Source organism: Taurulus bubalis (genome assembly GCF_910589615.1).
Source record: "Taurulus bubalis genome assembly, chromosome: 2".
Lineage (NCBI taxonomy): Eukaryota > Metazoa > Chordata > Actinopteri > Perciformes > Cottidae > Taurulus > Taurulus bubalis.
In genome coordinates this window covers 27,311,374-27,329,781 of record NC_136590.1, presented here as the reverse complement: position 1 = coordinate 27,329,781, position 18,408 = coordinate 27,311,374, and positions in this window count along the sequence as shown.

Genomic DNA, 18,408 nt, shown 5'->3' with positions numbered 1-18,408 from the left:
TACCTCGAATAATGGCCCATCTTCATTACCTACACTTACACCGGTCTCAAGACACAAATAAACGCCTCTTAACTTCTTTTCTTCCATATGCTTCCTCTTATTAAACACTTAAACAAGCTTAAGACTCATAGACACGGTTTAAACATCCTAATATTACCAATAAGGCACACAAATAGACATTTTAGACCATTAATAACGTCCTCTGTCAGACGCTCATGAGCCACATCCACGGTTTTCCCGCCTTATGCAAATGAGCTGCACCCACAGAGACTTTCACCCAGACCCCTGCAAAGAGCTCCTCTCCCCTCCTCCTATTCTAATTAATGTTAAATATAAACTAATCTCTAAATCCTTGAATTTATTCAATCCCCTTGGCTTTTATTCAAGTTCAGGAACATAGAAATCCACTACAGAGCTGTGTCCTAAACAACCTTTTTGTATTTGTATTTTGCCATTCACTCCACAATATTGACTTTTGAGGCATAATTTATATATGAAAACGTTGGAAATATTGTGCCGGTGGTACACATGCGTCGTGGAATCCAACAAATGTATACTGTTTTGTCAGCAAGCCTGAAAGCGACATGAAGACCGGCCAACTGCTCCATTAACCTCCATGTTAAATCGGACCACAATTTTCTCTCATGACGGAAACGTGAGCACTTTACAAACTGAATTTACGCTCTCATTTATAAATCCTTACAAATATTTAAGTAGACGGAAACGTTCTCAGAAGTCTTGTGCTTCTCATGATGTCATTATTTTCGTAATGGGATCCATGGTTGTCTGTCAAATACAATAGTTTGAAAGGTTGTTTTCTCATTAAATCCACAGTTCAGTCTCCCGCTCTGTGACAGTGTCACACCTGTTTTAAGTTAGCCAATCAGGGCTGTCACCACGACAACCGGTGATACAAACGCAGGAGGAGCCAACTGACGTTGGTCAGCTGACATCCAAGACACTCTATTTTAAACTCTACAAAAAACGTTTCATACACATTCTTATATATCATACATTAGACTTAGACACACACACACACACACACACACACACACAGAATTATCACAAAACGATTGACTGTGTGTGTCTATGTGCGCCCGCGTGTGTGTGCGCGCACGTTTTTTGACCCCAGAAAGTTGGTGAGTGGGGAGATACAACTTGGATCGACCTTTCACCCAATGAGTCTGTTGTTGCTGGGGAAAAATGGACAACACAACGAATCCGATTAGGCTCCTCCCATAGAAGAAGTCTGATTGGCTCTTTTTTATTTGGCTTTCGGTTAAGGATTTTTTTTTTCATTGTGTAAAAAACTACGTTTTTCACCCTCTCAAAGAAAGTCATTTGATCTGATAATTCTGAAGGTGGCAGAGGTTATTGAGGTTATTGTGTTATTGAGAGATGTGTTACCTCAATAACACATCTCACTACCGGTAATGTATACATATTGCGACGTCTTACGGCAGTAGTAGCCACACTTTCAAAATTTCTTGTGAAATTTTCTAGTTAAGTGTGGCTTCAGCTAGAGGGGTCATAGACCCCTATAGCAAAGCGCACTTCATATTATTGCTCGGGCTTATTATTATTATTATTCTTCTTATTCCGCCAAACTTTGGACCGTATCTTCTCCCACAGCGTTGCCCGCACATGCGTAAAAAATACATCAAAACGTGCGGCCCGATCGGGAATCGTGAGCTATGACTTTTCTAAGAGATTCGACCAGCCATTTTCCCGAAAAGTGCGAAAAACGGCGAGAAATTGTCCCATTCACTTGACTGGGGTTTCGGACTGAAGAGAGCAAAAAAACATACATCTTTGTGCCCACAGTGACTCGCCATAATGTATCGTAGAGAAATGATTTAAAGTTTAAAACGTTGACAAAAGTCTGGAGTTTATTTGCCCAATTGGGCATTTTTTGATAGCTAGCACAGTTTTCATGTAATTATTGTTCAAGTTTAGGAAAATGTGGGAACCATTTCAGAGTTTACAATGGGTGTGTGTGGGGAAGGTTAGAGCTGTGATGTCATCGCTAGAGCACGAGGAGCTGTGTCCTAAACAACCTTTTTGTATTTGTATTTTGCCATTCACTCCACAATATTGACTTTTGAGGCATAATTTATATATGAAAACGTTGGAAATATTGTGCCGGTGGTACACATGCGTCGTGGAATCCAACAAATGTATACTGTTTTGTCAGCAAGCCTGAAAGCGACATGAAGACCGGCCAACTGCTCCATTAACCTCCATGTTAAATCGGACCACAATTTTCTCTCATGACGGAAACGTGAGCACTTTACAAACTGAATTTACGCCCTCATTTATAAATCCTTACAAATATTTAAGTAGACGGAAACGTTCTCAGAAGTCTTGTGCTTCTCATGATGTCATTATTTTCGTGATGGGATCCATGGTTGTCTGTCAAATACACTAGTTTGAAAGTTAGTTTTTTCATTAAATCAACTCTCCTGTCTCTCTCTCAGTGAACACCATGGCAACGGTGACACACACGCACACACACACGTGCAGGAGGAACTGTCAGTTGGTCAGCTGACACTTGACTGTTTGTGCTTCTCATGATTTCATTATTTTCGTGATGGGATGGGATTCATGGTTGTCTGTCAAATACAATAGTATTATTTCTTGGTGTAACCACACCTCCCTACTCAATTCTGCGCCCTACCTCGAATAATGGCCCATCTTCATTACCTACACTTACACCGGTCTCAAGACACAAATAAACGCCTCTTAACTTCTTTTCTTCCATATGCTTCCTCTTATTAAACACTTAAACAAGCTTAAGACTCATAGACACGGTTTAAACATCCTAATATTACCAATAAGGCACACAAATAGACATTTTAGACCATTAATAACGTCCTCTGTCAGATGCTCATGAGCCACACCCACGGTTTTCCCGCCTTATGCAAATGAGCTGCACCCACAGAGACTTTCACCCAGACCCCTGCAAAGAGCTCCTCTCCCCTCCTCCTATTCTAATTAATGTTAAATATAAACTAATCTCTAAATCCTTGAACTTATTCAATCCCCTTGGCTTTTATTCAAGTTCAGGAACATAGAAATCCACTACAGAGCTGTGTCCTAAACAACCTTTTTGTATTTGTATTTTGCCATTCACTCCACAATATTGACTTTTGAGGCATAATTTATACATGAAAACGTTGGAAATATTGTGCCGGTGGTACACATGCGTCGTGGAATCCAACAAATGTATACTGTTTTGTCAGCAAGCCTGAAAGCGACATGAAGACCGGCCAACTGCTCCATTAACCTCCATGTTAAATCGGACCACAATGTTCTCTCATGACGGAAACGTGAGCACTTTACAAACTGAATTTACGCTCTCATTTATAAATCCTTACAAATATTTAAGTAGACGGAAACGTTCTCAGAAGTCTTGTGCTTCTCATGATGTCATTATTTTCGTAATGGGATTCACGGTTGTCTGTCAAATACAATAGTTTAAAAGGTTGTTTTCTCATTAAATCCACAGTTCAGTCTCCCGCTCTGTGACAGTGTCACACCTGTTTTAAGTTAGCCAATCAGGGCTGTCACCACGACAACCAGTGATACAAACGCAGGAGGAGCCAACTGACGTTGGTCAGCTGACATCCAAGACACTCTATTTTAAACTCTACAAAAAACGTTTCACACACATTCTTCTATATCATACATTAGACTTAGACACACACACACACACACAGAATTATCACAAAACGATTGACTGTGTGTGTCTATGTGCGCCCGCGTGTGTGTGCGCGCACGTTTTTTGACCCCAGAAAGTTGGTGAGTGAGGAGATACAACTTGGATTGACCTTTCACCCAATGAGTCTGTTGTTGCTGGGGAAAAATGGACAACACAACGAATCCGATTAGGCTCCTCCCATAGAAGAAGTCTGATTGGCTCTTTTTTATTTGGCTTTCGGTTAAGGATTTTTTTTTTCATTGTGTAAAAAACTAAGTTTTTCACCCTCTCAAAGAAAGTCATTTGATCTGATAATTCTGAAGGTGGCAGAGGTTATTGAGGTTATTGTGTTATTGAGAGATGTGTTACCTCAATAACACATCTCACTACCGGTAATGTATACATATTGCGACGTCTTACGGCAGTAGTAGCCACACTTTCAAAATTTCTTGTGAAATTTTCTAGTTATTATTATTCTTCTTATTCCGCCAAACTTTGGACCGTATCTTCTCCCACAGCGTTGCCCGCACATGCGTAAAAAATACATCAAAACGTGCGGCCCGATCGGGAATCGTGAGCTATGACTTTTCTAAGAGATTCGACCAGCCATTTTCCCGAAAAGTGCGAAAAACGGCGAGAAATTGTCCCATTCACTTGACTGGGGTTTCGGACTGAAGAGAGCAAAAAAACATACATCTTTGTGCCCACAGTGACTCGCCATAATGTATCGTAGAGAAATGATTTAAAGTTTAAAACGTTGACAAAAGTCTGGAGTTTATTTGCCCAATTGGGCATTTTTTGATAGCTAGCACAGTTTTCATGTAATTATTGTTCAAGTTTAGGAAAATGTGGGAACCATTTCAGAGTTTACAATGGGTGTGTGTGGGGAAGGTTAGAGCTGTGATGTCATCGCTAGAGCACGAGGAGCTGTGTCCTAAACAACCTTTTTGTATTTGTATTTTGCCATTCACTCCACAATATTGACTTTTGAGGCATAATTTATATATGAAAACGTTGGAAATATTGTGCCGGTGGTACACATGCGTCGTGGAATCCAACAAATGTATACTGTTTTGTCAGCAAGCCTGAAAGCGACATGAAGTCCGGCCAACTGCTCCATTAACCTCCATGTTAAATCGGACCACAATTTTCTCTCATGACGGAAACGTGAGCACTTTACAAACTGAATTTACGCTCTCATTTCTAAATCCTTACAAATATTTAAGTAGACGGAAACGTTCTCAGAAGTCTTGTGCTTCTCATGATGTCATTATTTTCGTGATGGGATCCATGGTTGTCTGTCAAATACACTAGTTTGAAAGTTAGTTTTTTCATTAAATCAACTCTCCTGTCTCTCTCTCAGTGAACACCATGGCAACGGTGACACACACGCACACACGCGCAGGAGGAACTGTCAGTTGGTCAGCTGACACTTGACTGTTTGTGCTTCTCATGATTTCATTATTTTCGTGATGGGATGGGATTCATGGTTGTCTGTCAAATACAATAGTATTATTTCTTGGTGTAACCACACCTCCCTACTCAATTCTGCGCCCTACCTCGAATAATGGGCCATCTTCATTACCTACACTTACACCGGTCTCAAGACACAAATAAACGCCTCTTAACTTCTTTTCTTCCATATGCTTCCTCTTATTAAACACTTAAACAAGCTTAAGACTCATAGACACGGTTTAAACATCCTAATATTACCAATAAGGCACACAAATAGACATTTTAGACCATTAATAACGTCCTCTGTCAGACGCTCATGATCCACACCCACGGTTTTCCCGCCTTATGCAAATGAGCTGCACCCACAGAGACTTTCACCCAGACCCCTGCAAAGAGCTCCTCTCCCCTCCTCCTATTCTAATTAATGTTAAATATAAACTAATCTCTAAATCCTTGAACTTATTCAATCCCCTTGGCTTTTATTCAAGTTCAGGAACATAGAAATCCACTACAGAGCTGTGTCCTAAACAACCTTTTTGTATTTGTATTTTGCCATTCACTCCACAATATTGACTTTTGAGGCATAATTTATATATGAAAACGTTGGAAATATTGTGCCGGTGGTACACATGCGTCGTGTACACATGCTTGCTGACTGTTTTGTCAGCAAGCCTGAAAGCGACATGAAGACCGGCCAACTGCTCCATTAACCTCCATGTTAAATCGGACCACAATTTTCTCTCATGACGGAAACGTGAGCACTTTACAAACTGAATTCACGCTCTCATTTATAAATCCTTACAAATATTTAAGTAGACGGAAACGTTCTCAGAAGTCTTGTGCTTCTCATGATGTCATTATTTTCGTGATGGGATTCACGGTTGTCTGTCAAATACAATAGTTTGAAAGGTTGTTTTCTCATTAAATCCACAGTTCAGTCTCCCGCTCTGTGACAGTGTCACACCTGTTTTAAGTTAGCCAATCAGGGCTGTCACCACGACAACCAGTGATACAAACGCAGGAGGAGCCAACTGACGTTGGTCAGCTGACATCCAAGACACTCTATTTTAAACTCTACAAAAAACGTTTCACACACATTCTTATATATCATACATTAGACTTAGACACACACACACACAGAATTATCACAAAACGATTGACTGTGTGTGTCTATGTGCGCCCGCGTGTGTGTGCGTGCACGTTTTTTGACCCCAGAAAGTTGGTGAGTGAGGAGATACAACTTGGATCGACCTTTCACCCAATGAGCCTGTTGTTGCTGGGGAAAAATGGACAACACAACGAATCCGATTAGGCTCCTCCCATAGAAGAAGTCTGATTGGCTCTTTTTTATTTGGCTTTCGGTTAAGGATTTTTTTTTTTCATTGTGTAAAAAACTACGTTTTTCACCCTCTCAAAGAAAGTCATTTGATCTGATAATTCTGAAGGTGGCAGAGGTTATTGAGGTTATTGTGTTATTGAGAGATGTGTTACCTCAATAACACATCTCACTACCGGTAATGTATACATATTGCGACGTCTTACGGCAGTAGTAGCCACACTTTCAAAATTTCTTGTGAAATTTTCTAGTTAAGTGTGGCTTCAGCTAGAGGGGTCATAGACCCCTATAGCAAAGCGCACTTCATATTATTGCTCGGGCTTATTATTATTATTATTCTTCTTATTCCGCCAAACTTTGGACCGTATCTTCTCCCACAGCGTTGCCCGCACATGCGTAAAAAATACATCAAAACGTGCGGCCCGATCGGGAATCGTGAGCTATGACTTTTCTAAGAGATTCGACCAGCCATTTTCCCGAAAAGTGCGAAAAACGGCGAGAAATTGTCCCATTCACTTGACTGGGGTTTCGGACTGAAGAGAGCAAAAAAACATACATCTTTGTGCCCACAGTGACTCGCCATAATGTATCGTAGAGAAATGATTTAAAGTTTAAAACGTTGACAAAAGTCTGGAGTTTATTTGCCCAATTGGGCATTTTTTGATAGCTAGCACAGTTTTCATGTAATTATTGTTCAAGTTTAGGAAAATGTGGGAACCATTTCAGAGTTTACAATGGGTGTGTGTGGGGAAGGTTAGAGCTGTGATGTCATCGCTAGAGCACGAGGAGCTGTGTCCTAAACAACCTTTTTGTATTTGTATTTTGCCATTCACTCCACAATATTGACTTTTGAGGCATAATTTATATATGAAAACGTTGGAAATATTGTGCCGGTGGTACACATGAGTCGTGGAATCCAACAAATGTATACTGTTTTGTCAGCAAGCCTGAAAGCGACATGAAGACCGGCCAACTGCTCCATTAACCTCCATGTTAAATCGGACCACAATTTTCTCTCATGACGGAAACGTGAGCACTTTTCAAACTGAATTTACGCTCTCATTTCTAAATCCTTACAAATATTTAAGTAGACGGAAACGTTCGCAGAAGTCTTGTGCTTCTCATGATGTCATTATTTTCGTGATGGGATCCATGGTTGTCTGTCAAATACACTAGTTTGAAAGCTAGTTTTTTCATTAAATCAACTCTCCTGTCTCTCTCTCAGTGAACACCATGGCAACGGTGACACACACGCACACACGCGCAGGAGGAACTGTCAGTTGGTCAGCTGACACTTGACTGTTTGTGCTTCTCATGATTTCATTATTTTCGTGATGGGATGGGATTCATGGTTGTCTGTCAAATACAATAGTATTATTTCTTGGTGTAACCACACCTCCCTACTCAATTCTGCGCCCTACCTCGAATAATGGCCCATCTTCATTACCTACACTTACACCGGTCTCAAGACACAAATAAACGCCTCTTAACTTCTTTTCTTCCATATGCTTCCTCTTATTAAACACTTAAACAAGCTTAAGACTCATAGACACGGTTTAAACATCCTAATATTACCAATAAGGCACACAAATAGACATTTTAGACCATTAATAACGTCCTCTGTCAGACGCTCATGAGCCACACCCACGGTTTTCCCGCCTTATGCAAATGAGCTGCACCCACAGAGACTTTCACCCAGACCCCTGCAAAGAGCTCCTCTCCCCTCCTCCTATTCTAATTAATGTTAAATATAAACTAATCTCTAAATCCTTGAACTTATTCAATCCCCTTGGCTTTTATTCAAGTTCAGGAACATAGAAATCCACTACAGAGCTGTGTCCTAAACAACCTTTTTGTATTTGTATTTTGCCATTCACTCCACAATATTGACTTTTGAGGCATAATTTATATATGAAAACGTTGGAAATATTGTGCCGGTGGTACACATGCGTCGTGGAATCCAACAAATGTATACTGTTTTGTCAGCAAGCCTGAAAGCGACATGAAGTCCGGCCAACTGCTCCATTAACCTCCATGTTAAATCGGACCACAATTTTCTCTCATGACGGAAACGTGAGCACTTTACAAACTGAATTTACGCTCTCATTTATAAATCCTTACAAATATTTAAGTAGACGGAAACGTTCTCAGAAGTCTTGTGCTTCTCATGATGTCATTATTTTCGTAATGGGATTCACGGTTGTCTGTCAAAAACAATAGTTTAAAAGGTTGTTTTCTCATTAAATCCACAGTTCAGTCTCCTGCTCTGTGACAGTGTCACACCTGTTTTAAGTTAGCCAATCAGGGCTGTCACCACGACAACCGGTGATACAAACGCAGGAGGAGCCAACTGACGTTGGTCAGCTGACATCCAAGACACTCTATTTTAAACTCTACAAAAAACGTTTCACACACATTCTTATATATCATGCATTAGACTTAGACACACACACACACAGAATTATCACAAAACGATTGACTGTGTGTGTCTATGTGCGCCCGCGTGTGTGTGCGCGCACGTTTTTTGACCCCAGAAAGTTGGTGAGTGAGGAGATACAACTTGGATCGACCTTTCATCCAATGAGTCTGTTGTTGCTGGGGAAAAATGGACAACACAACGAATCCGATTAGGCTCCTCCCATAGAAGAAGTCTGATTGGCTCTTTTTTATTTGGCTTTCGGTTAAGGATTTTTTTTTTCATTGTGTAAAAAACTACGTTTTTCACCCTCTCAAAGAAAGTCATTTGATCTGATAATTCTGAAGGTGGCAGAGGTTATTGAGGTTATTGTGTTATTGAGAGATGTGTTACCTCAATAACACATCTCACTACCGGTAATGTATACATATTGCGACGTCTTACGGCAGTAGTAGCCACACTTTCAAAATTTCTTGTGAAATTTTCTAGTTATTATTATTCTTCTTATTCCGCCAAACTTTGGACCGTATCTTCTCCCACAGCGTTGCCCGCACATGCGTAAAAAATACATCAAAACGTGCGGCCCGATCGGGAATCGTGAGCTATGACTTTTCTAAGAGATTCGACCAGCCATTTTCCCGAAAAGTGCGAAAAACGGCGAGAAATTGTCCCATTCACTTGACTGGGGTTTCGGACTGAAGAGAGCAAAAAAACATACATCTTTGTGCCCACAGTGACTCGCCATAATGTATCGTAGAGAAATGATTTAAAGTTTAAAACGTTGACAAAAGTCTGGAGTTTATTTGCCCAATTGGGCATTTTTTGATAGCTAGCACAGTTTTCATGTAATTATTGTTCAAGTTTAGGAAAATGTGGGAACCATTTCAGAGTTTACAATGGGTGTGTGTGGGGAAGGTTAGAGCTGTGATGTCATCGCTAGAGCACGAGGAGCTGTGTCCTAAACAACCTTTTTGTATTTGTATTTTGCCATTCACTCCACAATATTGACTTTTGAGGCATAATTTATATATGAAAACGTTGGAAATATTGTGCCGGTGGTACACATGAGTCGTGGAATCCAACAAATGTATACTGTTTTGTCAGCAAGCCTGAAAGCGACATGAAGACCGGCCAAGTGCTCCATTAACCTCCATGTTAAATCGGACCACAATTTTCTCTCATGACGGAAACGTGAGCACTTTTCAAACTGAATTTACGCTCTCATTTCTAAATCCTTACAAATATTTAAGTAGACGGAAACGTTCGCAGAAGTCTTGTGCTTCTCATGATGTCATTATTTTCGTGATGGGATCCATGGTTGTCTGTCAAATACACTAGTTTGAAAGTTAGTTTTTTCATTAAATCAACTCTCCTGTCTCTCTCTCAGTGAACACCATGGCAACGGTGACACACACGCACACACGCGCAGGAGGAAGTGTCAGTTGGTCAGCTGACATCCTGACTGTTTGTGCTTCTCATGATTTCATTATTTTCGTGATGGGATGGGATTCATGGTTGTCTGTCAAATACAATAGTATTATTTCTTGGTGTAACCACACCTCCCTACTCAATTCTGCGCCCTACCTCGAATAATGGCCCATCTTCATTACCTACACTTACACCGGTCTCAAGACACAAATAAACGCCTCTTAACTTCTTTTCTTCCATATGCTTCCTCTTATTAAACACTTAAACAAGCTTAAGACTCATAGACACGGTTTAAACATCCTAATATTACCAATAAGGCACACAAATAGACATTTTAGACCATTAATAACGTCCTCTGTCAGACGCTCATGAGCCACACCCACGGTTTTCCCGCCTTATGCAAATGAGCTGCACCCACAGAGACTTTCACCCAGACCCCTGCAAAGAGCTCCTCTCCCCTCCTCCTATTCTAATTAATGTTAAATATAAACTAATCTCTAAATCCTTGAACTTATTCAATCCCCTTGGCTTTTATTCAAGTTCAGGAACATAGAAATCCACTACAGAGCTGTGTCCTAAACAACCTTTTTGTATTTGTATTTTGCCATTCACTCCACAATATTGACTTTTGAGGCATAATTTATACATGAAAACGTTGGAAATATTGTGCCGGTGGTACACATGCGTCGTGGAATCCAACAAATGTATACTGTTTTGTCAGCAAGCCTGAAAGCGACATGAAGACGGCCAACTGCTCCATTAACCTCCATGTTAAATCGAACCACAATTTTCTCTCATGACGGAAACGTGAGCACTTTACAAACTGAATTTACGCCCTCATTTATAAATCCTTACAAATATTTAAGTAGACGGAAACGTTCTCAGAAGTCTTGTGCTTCTCATGATGTCATTATTTCCGTGATGGGATTCACGGTTGTCTGTCAAATACAATAGTTTGAAAGGTTGTTTTCTCATTAAATCCACAGTTCAGTCTCCTGCTCTGTGACAGTGTCACACCTGTTTTAAGTTAGCCAATCAGGGCTGTCACCATGACAACCGGTGACACAAACGCAGGAGGAGCCAACTGACGTTGGTCAGCTGACATCCAAGACACTCTATTTTAAACTCTACAAAAAACGTTTCACACACATTCTTATATATCATACATTAGACTTAGACACACACACACACAGAATTATCACAAAACGATTGACTGTGTGTGTCTATGTGCGCCCGCGTGTGTGTGCGCGCACGTTTTTTGACCCCAGAAAGTTGGTGAGTGAGGAGATACAACTTGGATCGACCTTTCACCCAATGAGTCTGTTGTTGCTGGGGAAAAATGGACAACACAACGAATCCGATTAGGCTCCTCCCATAGAAGAAGTCTGATTGGCTCTTTTTTATTTGGCTTTCGGTTAAGGATTTTTTTTTTCATTGTGTAAAAAACTACGTTTTTCACCCTCTCAAAGAAAGTCATTTGATCTGATAATTCTGAAGGTGGCAGAGGTTATTGAGGTTATTGTGTTATTGAGAGATGTGTTACCTCAATAACACATCTCACTACCGGTAATGTATACATATTGCGACGTCTTACGGCAGTAGTAGCCACACTTTCAAAATTTCTTGTGAAATTTTCTAGTTTTGTATCTTAGCGTTAGCTTCGGTTGCTGCCTCTGCTCGCTTCGCTCCGAGCTCAGCCTCCTCAATAGCCGGCGCTAAACGTGACGCGGTTATTTGTGCGGCCTGTTGTTAGATATGCATCACCAGCAGCTGTTCACTTCCCCATTGCATGCTAATCTATGGACGCAACCTTCACGCAGGGAGCGTAATCTGAGGTTAAAGCAGTCGCATATCACTAAACACAGCCGAGCCAGCGAGTTACGTGACGAGACCTCCAGCTGGCTGTTTGTGTAATTTAAATAATTTCCACCTCCAAAGAAACGTAATTTGCTTCCCTTCGCGTGTGAATTTCATGAATCTACTTATCACCCCCCTCCTCTGGAGGTGATGAAGTGTTCGACTGAGCATCTGATCAAATCAAGGTCCACCAGCATGCTCTAATAATACAACATATTGTAACGGAGGGAAATGGTATGTTATAAATGTTATGTTCAGGATGTAAGTAAACGTCTCATGAGCTGGTAGCTGTGAAGCGTGTCTGTGATTGGAGAGCGAGTGATGTTGTTGTGTTGTGTTACGACCCGTTCGAAGCAGAGTCTATGACCCGGAGCAGACGTGAAGCTGGTTGAGAGGCTTTCACGGGGTTTTGCTGTTGTTTTGGCGTAGGCTACGGCCCACATTAGCCTGTTCTATGTTCCCTGAATAAACACCATATAAGCCATCTACGTCTCGTAGCTTTCCTGACCCAGGGTCGCTACAATATCAACGAGCAACCCCACAAGAAATGCTGTTTTTATACATACATCAACACCTCGAACGTTTTTCTGTTTTTAATGATTTGATTCTTATGCATAGTCTGAATATGATATGTTTGTGAAATATGGCTAAATCATTACACATAGCCTCCCTGTCTGACTTTACTGATGCCCTTTGCTTGGCTTACTAAACTCATTTTGGTATTACATTTTACAAACAGAACATTTTTGATAATAACAAAAAAAGAAAACTGGAGAAGATGTGTGGGTCATAGTGGAGGATCGGTGCAGGGGTTTAGCAGGTGAAGGTGAGTTGGAAGAGGTGGGTTTTGAGGGCTTGCTGAAATTCAATTCAATTCAGTTTATTTTATATAGCCCAACATCACAAATACAAGTTTGCCTCGGAGGGCTTTACAATCTGTACACATGACATTCCTATCCCGGGCCCTCACATCGGATCAGAAAAAACTCCCCCAATAAAGATAGTAAAAACCCTTTCACAGGGAAAAAAGGGGAAGAAACCTGAGGGAGAGCAACAGAGGAGGATCCCTCTCCACACAGTATATATATAGATACATATACGTATATAGAAAAAAAGCAGCAGTTTTAGGATCCAACAGTGTCTGAGTTATGTTGCACACGGTCCCATCAGGCCACCTGATTGGACTGGTGTCTGTTCTTTTTTTAAATATATATTTTTATAGTTTGAAGTTAAAAGGTTTGAAGCTGTAGTTTGAAGTGTGTTTTGTATGTACTTATTTATTTCTATCTATAGTATACTTTAAACAGTTAATAATATTGTTCAATTTGAAGAAAAAAAATTGCCTTGGCAATAAAAAAGTATCGGTTCAGGCACCGTTTAGGCACCGGTATCGTTTTAAAAGTATCGGTTTAGCACCGGTATCGCAAAAAACCCAAACGATACCCATCCCTATTTAACACACGCTTGAAGTTTGGTGACCTGGTGGGTTTCATCTGGCTTGATCGACAGATATAGTTGAGTATCATCGGCATAACTGAAAGTTTATGGAGTGTTTTCTGATAATATTGCCTAAAGGAAGCATATATAAGGTGAATAAAATTGGTCCAAGCACAGAACCCTGTGGAACTCCATGGCGAACGGCAGTGGTAACCGAGGCCTCATCGTTTACAAATGCAAACTGAGATTGATCTGATAAATACAACTTAAACCAGCTTAGTGCTGTACCTTTAATACCAATCAACTGGTCTAGTCTCTGTAATAAGATGTCATGGTCAATGGTGTCAAACGCTGCACTAAGGTCTAACAAGACCAGTACAGAGACAAGTCCCCTATCTGATGCAACTAGAAGGTCATTAGTAATTGTCACTCGTGCTGTCTCTGTGCTATGATGCTTTCTAAATCCTGACTGAAACTTCTCAAATAAACTATTGTTATGTAAAAAGTCACACAACTGGTTTGCGACTACCTTCTCCAGTATCTTAGAGAGGAAGGGAAGGTTAGAGATAGGTCTGTAGTTAGCCAACACCTCTGGATCCAGAGTGGGCTTCTTAAGAAGAGGTTTAATTACAGCTACTTTAAAAGACTGTGGTACATGACCCATTAGTAAAGATCCATTGATAATATCTAGTAGAGAGGCACTAACTAAAGGTAAAACTTCCTTAAACAGCTTAGTCGGAACAGGGTCCAGGAGACAGGTAGACGATTTAGAAGTAGAAACCATTGAAAACAGTTGCTCGAGGTTGATGGTAAAAAATCCATCCAGACACACAGCAGGGCCCACAGCCTCCTCCAAGGCCATCCCACCTGAGGATGGACTGGCAGTAGTCGAGGGCAGGAGATTACCGATCCTGTCTCTAATAGGACCTAGGGTTGCTCTTGTTTTTCTCTGTTAGTGATGAGTAGTAGGCTCCTCTGGCATTACGGAGGGCCTTCTTATATGTTCTCAGACTATCCCGCCAAACCAACCGGGACTCCTCCAGACCGTTGGAACGCCATATGCCCTCAAGCTTCCGTGATGCTTGCTTCAATATGCGGGTCTGAGGGTTGTACCATGGAGCGAGCCTCCTTTGCTTAATGATCCTCTTTTTTAGAGGGGCAATCGAGTCCAGTGTCACTCTCAATGAGCCAGTAGCACCATCGACGAGCTGATCAATCTGGGAGGGAGTAAAGTTAGCACAGGAGTCCTCTGTTATATTGAGACATGGTAATGAATCAAATACAGAAGGAATCGCTTCCTTAAATCTAGCAACAGCACCATCAGTTAGACATCTGGTGTAAAAACTCTTGCCTAACGCTGTACAATCTGGTAGTATAAACTCAAAAGTTATAAGGCAATGGTCTGATAAAAGAGGGAAGGGATGAAATGAAGATAGGGTGGGAGCCTGACAAATGTGCAGCAGCAGAGGGGCGGTGCAGCAGCGGAGAAGATTAGAAAACTTGTCATCAATTATAACTGGAAGTTGTCTACCTCTCATGTGTGTTGAATAACAACTGTGCACCGCATAAGCAGTATATTCCTCTAAATAAAGACAAACAAAAAAGAAAACAAGCAAGACAGCAGTGTAGAGGCAACAATGGCAAAACACGACAAATGAATGTGACTCAAGTCTATTCATTCTATAATAAATCAACACGGGGGTTTGAATACTGCATGTAAGTCACTTTAAATTGTTTGCATTTATGGAGAAGACACAGAATGCATAGAATTTTCAATGCATTGGAATGTATTTGTTAATTAATTACAAACATGTATTATTGCTGAATTTCTTGTAGAGGAACGTTGATGAATGAATTTAATTGTGAGTGGTGATGTAAAACTTGCGGAGCAAATTGTAGAGCTTCAGCCACAGCTGGAGGTAAAAACCTCCCAATGAGCGCTCAGCTCGATCTACTCGCAAGTTGTTTGTCATCAAGCATTGCACTTCTGCAGCTCGTGTCGAGAAACTGTTGATCAAAACTTTGTGTGTCACCTATAACGACTGTAAATGGGCACGTCCCTTAGTACCTGATGATCTCCTTAAAACGTATACTCCAATCAGGACTCGTCACGATGAGAGTACAGAGCTGCTGTCAGTCTGACTCTGTTGAGGGCTCTACGATGCAAACTTGAATCAAACTAATCTTTTCGCCTTCATCTGCAGTTAGTTGCTCATTATTTGATTTCTTCAGGCCTTGTACCTGTTTTACATCCTTGTCCCGAGGCTTAATACATTTATTGAGCCGTCAATTTGTAGTCAGTGTTTGTTCTGCAGACGAGAACACTGTAAACTTTATGAAAACCACTCCCCTCCCTCGTTTCTCCCCTTTCTCCTGTCTAAGCAGGACCGTTGGCTGTCCTGGGACCGCTCCCTCTCTCTCCCTCTCTCTCCCGGGTATCGGTGCATCATTCCAGATGTTTGACTGTGGACCTTCGTCCTCCAGGAGATCCCGCCTCTCCTCTCCTTTCCTCTCTCCCTCCTTGTGCTTGTTTTCTGTGTCTCTTATCTGTGTGAATGGTGTGCTTGAGCGTTGCCTCCAGTGTTTGTTTAGTCTGTCCTCTTTCGTAGGTCTCCATGGAGGAGCATAGGTCATGTGCCTCAGGTCTGTTTGCCGGCACCTGGAAGCTGCTTAACGTGTTCCCGGATCGTTTCTTCGTATTTTTATGATCTATAATTGTGTCATCCTGATAGTCTCTGCTGTAAGTTTATTATGTTGCTTAATTATGTCCACAACATTTATTGCAATGTGGATTTTCCTTAGCCGATAAATACAACTAAATTGCCTATAAGCATAGCACTGAAGCAATGCCATTGTGCTTTGTACCAGCATATTACACCCAAAATCTTTGACAAATGGAATTTTTATTACAAGTTATATTTGACCTAGCCCTTCCCCTTGGTTTATATCAGCTGTCACAAACTGTACCTTTGTCTCTAACTTATTGTTTATTGTGTTATAATTTGACCAACCGGCTAAACAAGCCTTCACATGTTTAATATTAACTCACATACAATCTATAGTTATAACATAGAGCAACGTCTACATTTTAAAATAAAGTTAATCTCGGGAATAAATAACAAGTTTGTATAGATCAAAATGACTGGCATTATACCTGACCAGGAAATCAAGTGGTGAATTTATGGGCCGAGGTCAATCAGATATATGTTTTCAGTGAGAAAAGATAACAATATAAGGTGTCACTTAACTTCTGACTCATTTAGAACAAAGGTATTTGGAATTGTAATGACCAAGTCATGTAATGGCCAGTCAACACAAAAGACTCAGCTGAAAAGAATGTCTCAAGGAATATCTGTATTAATTTTTTATTTTTATTTTTTTACAGTTGACACAAAAAGATGAGTATTTTTCTGTATCACAGTGGCATTGCGTTGACAATGTATTTTTCTCTGAGATCTCACGACCTGCACATGCTTATTTGTTATTTAAAAAAAGAAAAGAAAATGTTTTTAAGAAATCTGCCTCATTATTTAGCTACCCTGAATATTGAAATACAAAAGACCAAAGTTATTAGATCTAAAGGACATTAAGATAAATATATCTATTAGATCAAACTCTCCCGACAATTACATTTAATCCATTAGAAAAGGACTTTCCATTCTATTTCAAATTATAAGCACCCTTTTCTGCCAATGAAGAAAACACATGACAAAAATATAATAAGTATATAAAATACATTTTCGATCTCAACTGATAGTCTTTTGATCAACTAAAGAGTATTTCCTGACAGTCAAAATGTCATAATCAAATGTACTTTAATGTCTTCCTCTTGGTCCAAGTCATTATTATCATGTATTGTTTTATTCTGATTTGAGCCTTTCAGACATTAAGATCTTTTCATTTTCCAGTTGAAGGGGTCAGGATTTGAACGGCCTTAGATCTTGCCAGTGTACTTCAGCATGCCAAAGATACCTCCACCTGAAAGTAGAAACAAGTTTTTTTTTAGTTTAATCTAAACCTGCATGCTTTCTTTTGAATTAGTGTCCTGTGTGCATGTGCTGAATACTCAAAGTATGATTACAATTAGTACATAACACTCAGCCAGGATTTGTGAATCTTTTTCTATTCCACTTGTTTGCTTGCAACTTGAGAGCAATGTCCATTGTTCAGGTGGACAATGGATCATATGGAAGCCCATCGTTACCACGAAAATGTACAAAAATAAAGGAAAAATACTTAAATCCTTGAAATTAATAAATACTGAAATCCATCTTGAGTTTTGATATTTTTGAGATAATAAATAAAAGTTGTAAGAATCCTTAGGACATCATAGGGTTTACTTACTGTCCCAAAAGTATGATTTATTATCTAATGATTTTGATCTAGAACGTCAAAGATTTGACTTCATATTTTGTCTATACTACTAAATTAAGATGTAATGTCTCACAAGATTGATGTTTTGATCATTTGCAACTTTATTTTCCCTTTTTTTTCCTCCTCTTGGTGAGAATGGGCTTTCACAGCTTAAAAAGAAAGTGATACCAATAAATGTGTTTACACTGGGCTACATCTATCTCTCGATCGGTGAAATGGCGAGGTCTGCATTTATTCAGACGCTCGAGATCAGGAGGAGGTGGGAGTCGTGCCGAGGAAACATCCTCGCGTTGTTCAATATCAAATTTGCCAAATCCTTGTAAACGGATAACAGGACGATGTGTCATTGAGGATGCAGAAATGAGGTGTATACATAAAAGGATGGATGGGCTTGTATTGTACTCA